A 10971-nucleotide genomic window follows, 5' to 3' on the forward strand; every position below is an offset into this window, starting at 1 on the left:
TAAAAAAATAGAAAAGAAAGCAAATACATAGCAAAAAAAAAAAAGAAGGCTTGAACAAGAAAACACTAAGTTGTCATTTACAAAGAATATGGTTGGCTACATAGAAAATTCAAGAGACTCTGAATACGAGAACACCGTGTGTTCCCTTAGAACTAATCTATTAGAATGAAGAACAGGTTCAGCAAAGATTCAAGATCAACCCTTTATACAATACATTCTTATATATCAGCATATCAACAAGAAAATATAAAAGGAAAACAACATTGTTCACAACAAAGTCAAAATGTCTTAGGGACTTTACAATTAACCTAAAAATACATGTGCAAGCCTTTACTGGGAAATTTACAAAAGTGTCTTGAAGAATATAAAAGAAGGCATGAATGGAAGATGTACACAGTGAACTGCAGCACTCAGCTCTCTTTCTCAGCTACAACCCACTCCCTCTCTTTCCAGAGCTATTCTCTGCAGATACAATCTGCGAGACGACATAGTTAAATATCTCTTGAAAATTTGCCTCCATGTTTTGAACAGGCAATAGAATTCTAGAACATAACATTATTTGTTGAATCTGTCCTCCTGATGGAAACTTGGGTTATTCCTCAGTTTTTCCTACTACACATAACTGCCATAAACGTCCTTGTGCATTTAGCTGGGTCCACAGTTGTTTCATTTGTAGACCAAATTCCTGGAAGTCAAACTGCTGGGTCAGAGCAAGTGGAGAGGGAGAAATTCCACCTAGAGACCAGCATTAGACATAGCCCCCGAGGGGTTTTCACCTTGTAATCTCACCTAACAAGATCACTGGGACTTTCCCAGGGATGGTTTAGAAGAGACAAGAATGGGAAACTGACTTTGGAGGACTTCAGGTTAAAAAAAAAAAGTGGAAACTCAAAATAGATGAAAAGGACAGCGCTCTCTCATTGGCTTCACAAATAAGGAAATAGAGGGAGACAGAAAAACAAATGCAAGCTTAGACCCTCTACGTGTTGCTGGAAACCAAGGGTAATATTTATACTTTGTGAGATTCACTATAACTGGTGATTTCTTTTTTAAAAATATATTGTTATTGATTTCAGAGAGGGAAGGGAGAAGGAAAGATAGAAACATCAATGATGAGAGAGAATCATTGATTGGCTGCCTCCTGCACGCCCCACACTGGGGATTAAGCCAGCAACTGGCATGTGACCTGACCAGGAATAGAACTGTGACCTTCTGGTTCATAGGTCAAGGCTCAACCACTGAGCCATGCCAGCGGGGCGGTTTCGCCACTATTATTGTTATTTTAGCTAACCCTGTCTGCTTCTTTGTAGTTACCAGCTGTGAAAACCCATTGGAAGGTTGTGTTGTGACTAGAGAGACAGAGGTAAGAGAGGGAGGAGACCTGGGAAGCATGCTCCTCATATCAAAGAGGGCAGCCCAGTGAGGTAAGAACCCAGGAGCTAGAGGAAGCAAAGTAGATGGGAGTGCAGGGTGGAGGCTGAGCTATCTGTCTGCAGAATGAAAACTGGGCCAATGGGGAGCTGCACGGAACTAGAGAGGCCAGTCCTCAATTTCTTCAACCAGTATTTATTGAGGACCTACTACATGCCCAACACTCTTTTAGGTGTGGAAGATAGAGCTGTGAATAAAGCAGACAAAAACCTCCCTTTAATGAAGCTAATATTGTGATTTGGAGTGCAGAGTGGTGAAAGAAAAAGATTAATGAGCACATTTTATAATCTGTTAAATAATCATAAGAGCTTGGGGAAAAAATAATAAGAGAGAAGATGGCAATTTTGGATGGGGTGTTCAGGGATGGCCTCACTGAGAAAGTGCCATTTGCGTCAAGACCAGAAGGAAGCGAGTAGGTGGGCCATGTGATTATCTAGGTGACTAACAACCAGGCAGAAAAAATTAAGCCGAAAGGCCCAGAGGTGAGAGTGTGGCAGGAGCTGAGGAACAGGGAAGAAGGCAGTGTGGCTGGGGCAACCAGGAAGGAGAGAACTGAGGATGGAGCTGAGCTGACACTAACCTGCTTCTCTGAATTCATACTGTTTTTTACTCATACATGCCCTGCAGAGATTTTGCTGCCATTTAGTTTCAGCACTGCCAGCCTGGCAGCACGATTTCTAGCAGGAATACGTCTCTTTTCCTGGAACAAATACACTGTCAAGTTCACTACAAAGAGACTTAATCTGTGTCCAGGCCCAACATTTTATCTTTATCTTTTAATAATGTTTTATTTTCAATTACAGTTGATATATAATATTATACTAGTTTCAAGTATACAACATAGTGATTAGACATTTACATAACTTACAAAGTGATCATTCTAATAAGTCTAGTGCCTATCTGACACCACACATAGTTATTACAATATTATTGGCAATTTCACTATGCTGTATTTCACATGCCTGTGACTGTTTTTATAACTGGCAACCTTATCAAATAGGAGAGTTTTGATATATCTCCATTCTTTGGGGCCAACCCAGATAATACCTCAGCACTTGCAACCTGGCACTTCCACCCCCATGCCCTTCAACCTAACTCCACTGGCTTGCATGGTGGAGAAAAATATTACTTTTTCTTCTACCCTCTGAGGTTCTCTGGAGGGGGCCCTGTGAAATCAGATTGACAAAACACAGATCAAGAGAAAAACAAACACGTTTATTAACATGTACGGTGTGTATATTCAGTACACCGAAGTAGAAAGACTTGAGTAACCACAGGGGTGGTTAAAACTTAGGCTTATTAGCATCTTAACAAAAGAACAATTCATTTGTAGAGAAGCGACAAGACAAGGGAAAGGGCTGTCTGCTTTCAGGGACAGCAAACTGTGAGAAGGTAACTTTATAGGGGAAACTCATAGGATAATGATTGCTTATGCCCACTTTCTACCTTCCTCATGGCCGTGAACCTTTCCCAGAAGAGGAGATTTATGGCAGTTCCCATTTTCAGAAGTTTCTGCTTTTAGTCAGATAACAGAAAATCTGGGAAGATGTCTTTCTGCATCTGTTGATTTTCATTTGCCTCCAGGTCAAAATAATCCTAATGCCAAATGGCATATTATACTGGCAGAACGGGAACCAGAACCCTGTGCTGTTACTTCGCCTTTATCAGTTTCATACTCTTGCCTCTCAGACACGGGTGCTAGGTCCCCTTAACTTGGTAATTCTTGCTGATTCTGCTCTAAGCTTAACAAGCTCGAAAGGCCGGGCCTATGGCGATTCACACACTGACAACTTATTAAATGTTCCCTAGCATTTCTGTTCTTCCACCCACAAGCTCTCATAGGTCTTTCCCCATGCAACTTTAATTGGCTGTTAGACTCGAAGTAACAAGCATGAAGGGAGAGGAAGGTCATCCAAAATGTTCCTGGGTGGGGAGGGGTTGGGAGGCAAATAAACGTATTTAAATTGTCACTGCCTTTCTCCTCACTTCATTAAATTAGGAAAAAGAGCTTTTGGTGTTAGCAAAAGTGCTACCTAGATCCTTGGTGATTTTTACTGTTAAGACATAGACACTTTGGAGTGCTGGAGGCTTATGGTGGAGAAGAAAGCCACGCGCTGTGGGGTCCTGGACAGGAGTGGATGGCTGGTGGATGGAGGCAACTGTGGAGTAGCACTGGGAAGACACAGTGGAGAATCCATCCATTGTTGGTGTCCTGTGCACAGATTCACAAGGACTTAACCTGGGCTGCTATGGGACCCTGTCAGATGAGCATGCTGGGGTGACATCTGTTCTAACCCAGCAAGCAGCTAAGCTAACCTCAGACCCCACTGATATTCCTGTGGTGTGTCTAGAATTAGATAATGGGGACCCTGTCCCAGTAGCTCAGTTGATTAGAGCATAGTCTTCATACACCAAGGTTGCGGGTTTGATCCCCAGACAGGGCACATACAAGAATCAACCAATGGATGCATAAATACATGGGACAACAAATCGATGTTTCTTTCTCTCCCTCTTCCTCTCTCTCTAAAAGCAATCAATCAATAAAAATTAAAATCAGATAATGGAAACATTACAATCAAGAAGCATAATGGTGTCACAGGGCAGTGCACAAAACGGCCTCTTAACATCTCACAGGAGCCGGTCAGAGGGACTGGATCCTACCTATGTTACTTACCTTACAGACTATTAACAATAGTTAATAGTTAGGCCATTCATTTGATGTGCATTGGGCACTTCTGTATTAATTTTAGAGTCAGCTGCTTTTTTACACTATCAACTAACTTATAAAAGTATTCGTGAGAAAGGATCACATTTGAGGCAGCAGACCCAGGTCTTTGTATATAAAATTTTGTTATGTTCAATAAATGTGGCTGGAAAGAGGCGGGGGAGACACAGACATTTGGGGAAAGAACATTCTTTTCATTGGAAAAATGGAAATTTTCCAATTATAGTGAGGGAAGAAAGCGGTTTCAATCAAGTTCTCACAAGTGGTTCGTTGCTCAAACTTTTAATTCATTTATCCAACATGTTTATTGAAGCTCACTCAACCAAAATGTCCCAAAGCGAAACTCAACTGAACAATAGAAATGTAAAGTTTTCAATCCATAATGAAATTTCTACTGTCCTTCCTAAACTGCTTGGAGACTATTCCAAGCTTTCCTGGAATCTAACCTAGAAAGCTGTTTAGATGGAGGTATTGATCAGAACAAGAAACATTGTGGAGGCCTTTTCTTTCTCTTACCTCATCTTTCAGGTTTGCTAGCTTATAAATTAATTGGGCAAGTAATATATAGAAGCATAAAAGTTTATAAAACATATGCATACTAAATAATGACATAAGACAAAATAATAGATACCACAAAAGTAAATATACATCTGCCTAATACATGATATTGTAAATTCCTAGGAGGGAGAGATCTTTGTGTGTTGGTACAGTCAGGGAGGGTATCATGGTGGAGGTGTGGGAGGATAGGGTGTTTGCAAAAAGGCCAGAAAGGGGTAGCAAATTTTCGGGGAGAATTGTCCTTAGAGGAGTGGGTAATGACCCCTCCCTCAGGGTTCTGAGGAAATCATCGGGGAGTTGGGGTTATTGCCAAAGAATGGGGAAGCCCCACCTTTTAGTGGGTGGAGGCCAGGGCTGCTAACCCTCTGGTGATACCCAAGAAGCCCCACACCAAGAAGAACTGTCCCTCCTAAGACTCCACCAGCACCTCTCAGTTGCGAAACATTGCAGGATCAAGAGGAAACTCTAGGACTAAATGTTTACATTTTAACAATACCAAGCAACCCATTAAATGTTTTGGAGCAATCAGGTAACTCCTTTCACCCACCTCCCCAAAAGTACAGATCATCCCCAAAAAGGTTGTGGAAAAGTAAAAGACTTTCTCACAGTGGCATGCCAATGCTGTATCACCATTTAAAGGACCTAAGGGTGTGAGCAAACAAATACCTTCTTAAAGCTGTGATCTCCAACTACCGTTAGCTTGTACCTTTAGTTAATATAGTTTAATGTATTATGTTTATAAAAATACAGAAAAATTAAAAATTAAGGATAAGATAAAAAGTAAATAGACATTTCTAACTTTATCTTGACAGCTCAATAGATTCTCTTACCCGTTCAACCCTGGATATCACTGCTGAAAACCATAAGTTAGCCTTGGTCTACAACAGTTGGCTCACACTTTGGTTCAACTGGTCATTCTAGTTTCATTTTAATGAGCAAAGTAGTAAAGTGGGAGGAACAGAGGAAGAAGGGAACCCCAAAGCAACTTTTATTATCTTTATCCCCCCCAGTGGAGAATTCAATAGCCCTTTTTTTTCCTATTAATTATTTATTGTAGACAGTTTTACATGTCTCCTTTTCCCCCCATTGACCTCTCCCCACCCACTCACGCCCCCCAGAACATGCCCCCATCCCCCTACTGTCTGTGTCCATTGGTCATGTTCATATGCATGGATACAAGTCCTTTGGTTGATCTCTTATCCCACCCACCCACCCTCTTCTGCCTTCTCTCTGAGGTTTTATTATCATTTTAAAACCAGTAAATGAAAAGAGGAGCACACCTTCCAGAACCTAGATCTACAAATTGACTTTCTTTTTAAGCAGAAATGGCAAGCCCTCCCAGAGTCCCCAGGGGAGAGCTAGGTGATTCCCCAGTAGGGTGAAATCTGGCCCACTCCCCTCCAGAAGTGTGAAGGATCAAGGGCACCAAGGAGGTTATGACAGCGAGAAGCAGGACTGGAGTACCTAGGTGGTGGGCTAGGAGATAAGAACTCAATAACCACACATAGATTGCCCACCACAAAATGATATGTTGTTGTTTTTGAATTTCAGATGCTGAGAGTTGAATTAATCATGTTTAGGCTCCCTTCGTGTTCTTGTTTTTATAAAATCGCTCTATACGTTTATATTGTGAAGATTAATAAACAGAAACCTCATTTATATTGGAGTTGGGAGGGCCAATAGGGGGAGCTCTCACACCCTACCACTCATCAATTGCCCTAAGCAAAAGGGGCCCTACATACCATCTCCCACAGGAAGAGGTTTTTCTCCTATACTAGTCCAGCAGGAAAAAGAAGGACCCTCCCTTTGCTTAGCAACCACTGTTACAACTTAGCCAATGAAAAGCCACTACACTTTGAACTCCCAGTTTCCTCTACCAGTCTCTTCATTTGCAATAGCCTCTCTGAACTCCCCCTTTCCTCTATAAAAGAAAGTTCCTCTCTTTTGTTCTCTGAACTTGTGCATTCATTCTGCCATTGGGCTGCATGTTCCGAATTATAATTCTTTGTTACTCCCAAATAAACCCATTTTGGTGGGGAAATATCTGGCTATTTGTTTAAAGTCGACAATATGAAGTTTTATTTTACACTTGAGGCCTGGTGCATGAATTCATGCATGGGTGGAGTCCCTAGGCCTGGCCAGAGACCAGGGCTGATTGGGGCCATCTTGCCCAGTCCTGATCAGGGCCGGGCTGATTGGGGCTGGCTGATCAGGGCCTGCCAGACAAGGGGAGGGACCGGCTTGCGGGAGGGACTGCAGGAGGTTGGCCAGCTGGTCCCAATCAGGGTGGATCAGGGCCGGCTGGCCGGGGTAGGGAACATGGGAGGTTGGCTGTGGGAGCACACTGACCACCCGGGGGCAGCTCCTGCATTGAGCATCTGCCCCCTGGTGGTCACTGCACATCATAGCGACTGGCCGACTGGTTGTTCTGGCCATTGTGGTTGTTCGGTTGTAACAGTTGCTTAGGATTTTATATATATAGATAAATGGTATTACTTTGCTACTTCTTCATGCATTAAAATACTTTTATAATCCATACATGCTGCTATCTGAATACTTATTCTATGACTTTTAGTGACATGAAGCATCACACATGTATACCCACAACATTTTGTCTGTCCAATATTCCAGTAATAGGCTTCCAAGGTGCCCCCAACTCCCCAATGAAGGAAACCAGAATGTCAACCCCCAAAATGCCTCTTTGACCTAAAAATTAATTTCAGATAAAAGCAATTAGAAAGCAACAAACACAGGAAAAAGCTCCTCCTTTTCTGACTAAAGGCAAGGTGTAAATTCTCCTTTTACTAGTGACAGATCCTTAGCCCAGAGATGGCACCAGAGGAATCTGCAAACAAACCTTCCTCCATTAGTTCTCTCCCATGCATTACCTTCCCACGGTTTGCCACCCTGCAAAGTCAAAACTTCTTTCCTTTGTCCTGTCATTGCTCTACAAATGTATTGTTCCTTGTTGGACAAGCTTTACAAGCTGAAATATTAAGCCCTTGCATTGAGTTACTGCAGGGAAGCATGGGAGACTTGGTTGGAAAGTCTGTAAGGAGGAAATTCTGAAAAGGGAAGTGAGCTGAAGGCGGCCTGCCCTGTTTATCAGAATTCCGACCTAGGGGAGTTTGGCTGAAGGCAGCTGCCCCTACTTGTTCCTTGACCTTTTCAAACAAGTCTGTATACATGCAAACCCTCAGGTGTTTACCGGAATCTTTATCCTTAATCATTAGGTGTCCTTGCTTAAAGGACACTGCAGTCACATGTGTCCTCCCAAGATTACTTACCCTACTGATAGTATCTAAAAGATAAACTTTATCTCAAACTGCTGTTACACTAAAAGTCTGAAGAGGCAGGCGATCGAGGCTGTCTGGCTCCTTTAGCCAGGCAGTCCCTTAGCCCTCTCTTTCACAGCAATCCTGCATCAGAGTAATCATTCATCCGTTGCTCAGGGTCTGCTGGTCAGCCGGCAAAAGTTACTTTCCGCTAAAATTTCCTGCATGATGTACACTGCACATGTTAATGAGTTGTTTGTTTTTGCCTTGTGAATTTGCCTCTTTGTTAAAGAATCCAGCTGAAAATCTAAGATGGGTAGAGGTAAAGTTGTTCCTCCCCTACATCATCATCTCACACAGCAATGAATACCCTGCTACATGTCCCCTCTTCCTTATAATGAAGAGTGGAGTTCCTGAGTCAGAGGTAAAATAGCATGTAGCTCAACTATAGGTGGAGATGAGGAGTAATATTTTAGTAATTATTATGAACAAGCTATGAAAAGTGGTCAATTGTTTATAAACTCCACATTAGGCAACTCCAGAAGGATAGAGAACACACAGCTACTTGGGGTATACAGAGAAGTGAGAAAGAAAGTAGGAACAAGTGGGACATGGAAAAAGGGTAAAACACTATTAAGATAAAACAAAGAAGAAAAAGGCAATCAGAGGCACTAACAAGCAGACTGGAGTAACAGGGAAGAGGATCGTGCGCAAAACTGTCTCTTACAGGCAGCATTCCACCCAGACCTAGAAAAGAAGTTCCCCTGTGCTGAGCCCTGTGTTTCAGAGGGTCTCCAATCTTGCCCTCTCCATCCACAGCCCCGCTCACAGACAGGGACAAGGTATTGTGTCCACCTGCAGGCTGTGCTTCCCCGTCTATACAATGTTTGAGGTCAGGAACTCGGGATCCCTACCCCTGTGGTCCTAATTCCAGTCCCAGGTCCTGCGTGGGCCCCTTCCCTGGTCCAGCTCTCTGAGAGACCACCACTCTCTATAACCCTCGGCCAAGGGACAGGCAAGGGCAGCTACTGCATTGTGAGTGGACAGAACTGGAACCCACTGGCTGGCATATCTGTCTATTTCACATGACACCCTGTTTTAGGACAGTGTCAGATATAGAAAGATAAGGAGAACAGACTACCTTGGACTACATTGGGCCATAGGTGAGAGGGGATGTAAAAGCCTGGCCTTCCAGCTTCAGGTTCCTTTGAGAAACTTAAAAGGGAAATGCTAGTGAGGGTAAGGGTGTCAATGGCAATTTGCATTGAGGTAATTTGAATAAGATGAGGCAGGTGCAGAAAAATCTTGAAGCTGCAACACTTTGAACCTCACAAATTAGCGGATGGTGGGGCAGAGGTGGAGGTAGTAAGTGAGCAAGCAGTGCATTCTTAGGAGGGATAAAGGGGTCTCTCCAGCAGAAAGAGGAAGAGAAACTCAGGGAGGATAGAGGAGTGAGAATGGGCTGTCCAGCAAGTCAAAGAGAAATCCCTTCCCCTCCTTTCCTCCTGCCGCAGCCCAGTGGCCGCTGCCAGTGAATCTTCCAGAGGGAATCACAGTCTTTGGAGAACTTGAAATTAATTTGGAGTTGCACCATCCACAGTTATTTGTTATACTGTCACTTTACACATAGTTTTGAACTTTTCACTGTGAAGGTATATTTGGCAATCTAGGACATATACCATATTTATTTAAATGTACGTTAGTTTGCTTGATAACTTTTAAGCATTAAGACATGTGTTGATAGGCCTCCATTTACACTCTTGCCTGGACCCTATAAACATAAAATGATAGTGGCCTGTGATTCTCATCTGTGAGAAGTCAACTGTTCATCTGTGACCATCCATGATGGCCAGGAACTGGGCTTTACTTACATCATTTACACTAATAAAAGAGAAACATGCAAATTGGTGTCACTCCGCTACACCCACTAGCCAATCAGATGAGTATGCAAATTAACCCAACAAAGATGGCAGTTAATGTGCATACTCAGGTGCGGAGCGAAGACTGAAGACAACGTAGAAGGAAGCCAAGAGCTGCAGAAGGGAGCGAAGCTGCAGAGAAGCAAGCGGGGCAGCGGAGGCGGGAGGGAAGCAAGCGGGGTGGCAGAGGCAGGAGCAAATCCTGCCTCAGCGGGTTTCGCTCCCTTCTCCACTTCACTCTGGCCTAAGGAAGCCCTATTCTGGCAGGAATCTTCCTGCAACGGGCCTCTAGTTTTACATAAAACTCTTGGCAAAGTTACGGGATTGAGGAGACACCTGAACAAACTGAAAAACCATAAAGGTTAAAATACTTGGCCAGGGTCACACAACTAATAATCCAGGACCTGGAACTCCAACAAAATTCTTTTCAACCACAAAGCCTTTTCTTTCCAGCCTATGATGCCTCACTTTAATCCAGTGCTGCGATGTGGGTGCAATGGCAGTTTAGTTGCTCTTTGATTTTATTTTCATTTAGAATGGGAAAACAAACTAACAACTATCTCCTAATCCAAATAGAGTGTCTCCTTAGAGAGGCACAGACTCCACAAGCTTATCTTTCCCAGACGCCTCATAATAGTAACCAGATGCCTCCCAAGGGTTCCCAAGGTGCTCCTTTGCAAACACGGCTTGGCTCCTGGGAAGACCAGCAGATATTTGTTCAAGAAACTGTTCCTAACTCTAAGATAAAATGAAATAAGAGGGATTACTGGAATAGAGGGTGTGCTCTGAAGTCACATGTAGATGTGGCATGTGGTGTGTGTGTGTGTGTGTGTGTGTGTGTGTGTGTGTGTGTGAGCGAGAGAGAGAGAGAGAGAGAGAGAGAGAGAGAGAGAGTTTGACAATAGTCTGAAATAGCCAAGTTTGTGATTCACATTTTTGTATGAGTCACTGACCAATTCCTTCTGCTGATAAAGATCAGAGTCCTTTACCAGTTTTTAAAAGTAGCTTCTATTTTTGGATCCACTGAAAATGTCACTCAAATAAGTGAACACAACTCCCTATT

General features: G+C 43.0%; 1 pseudogene; it reads left to right on the forward strand.

Moving 5' to 3' along the window:
- Nucleotides 1-3580: 3580 nt before the first annotated feature.
- Nucleotides 3581-4055, forward strand: LOC132232400 (ragulator complex protein LAMTOR5-like; annotated as a pseudogene).
- Nucleotides 4056-10971: the final 6916 nt, after the last annotated feature.

The sequence above is a fragment of the Myotis daubentonii genome, chromosome 4, assembly GCF_963259705.1.
Source record: "Myotis daubentonii chromosome 4, mMyoDau2.1, whole genome shotgun sequence".
In the NCBI taxonomy this organism is placed as follows: domain Eukaryota; kingdom Metazoa; phylum Chordata; class Mammalia; order Chiroptera; family Vespertilionidae; genus Myotis; species Myotis daubentonii.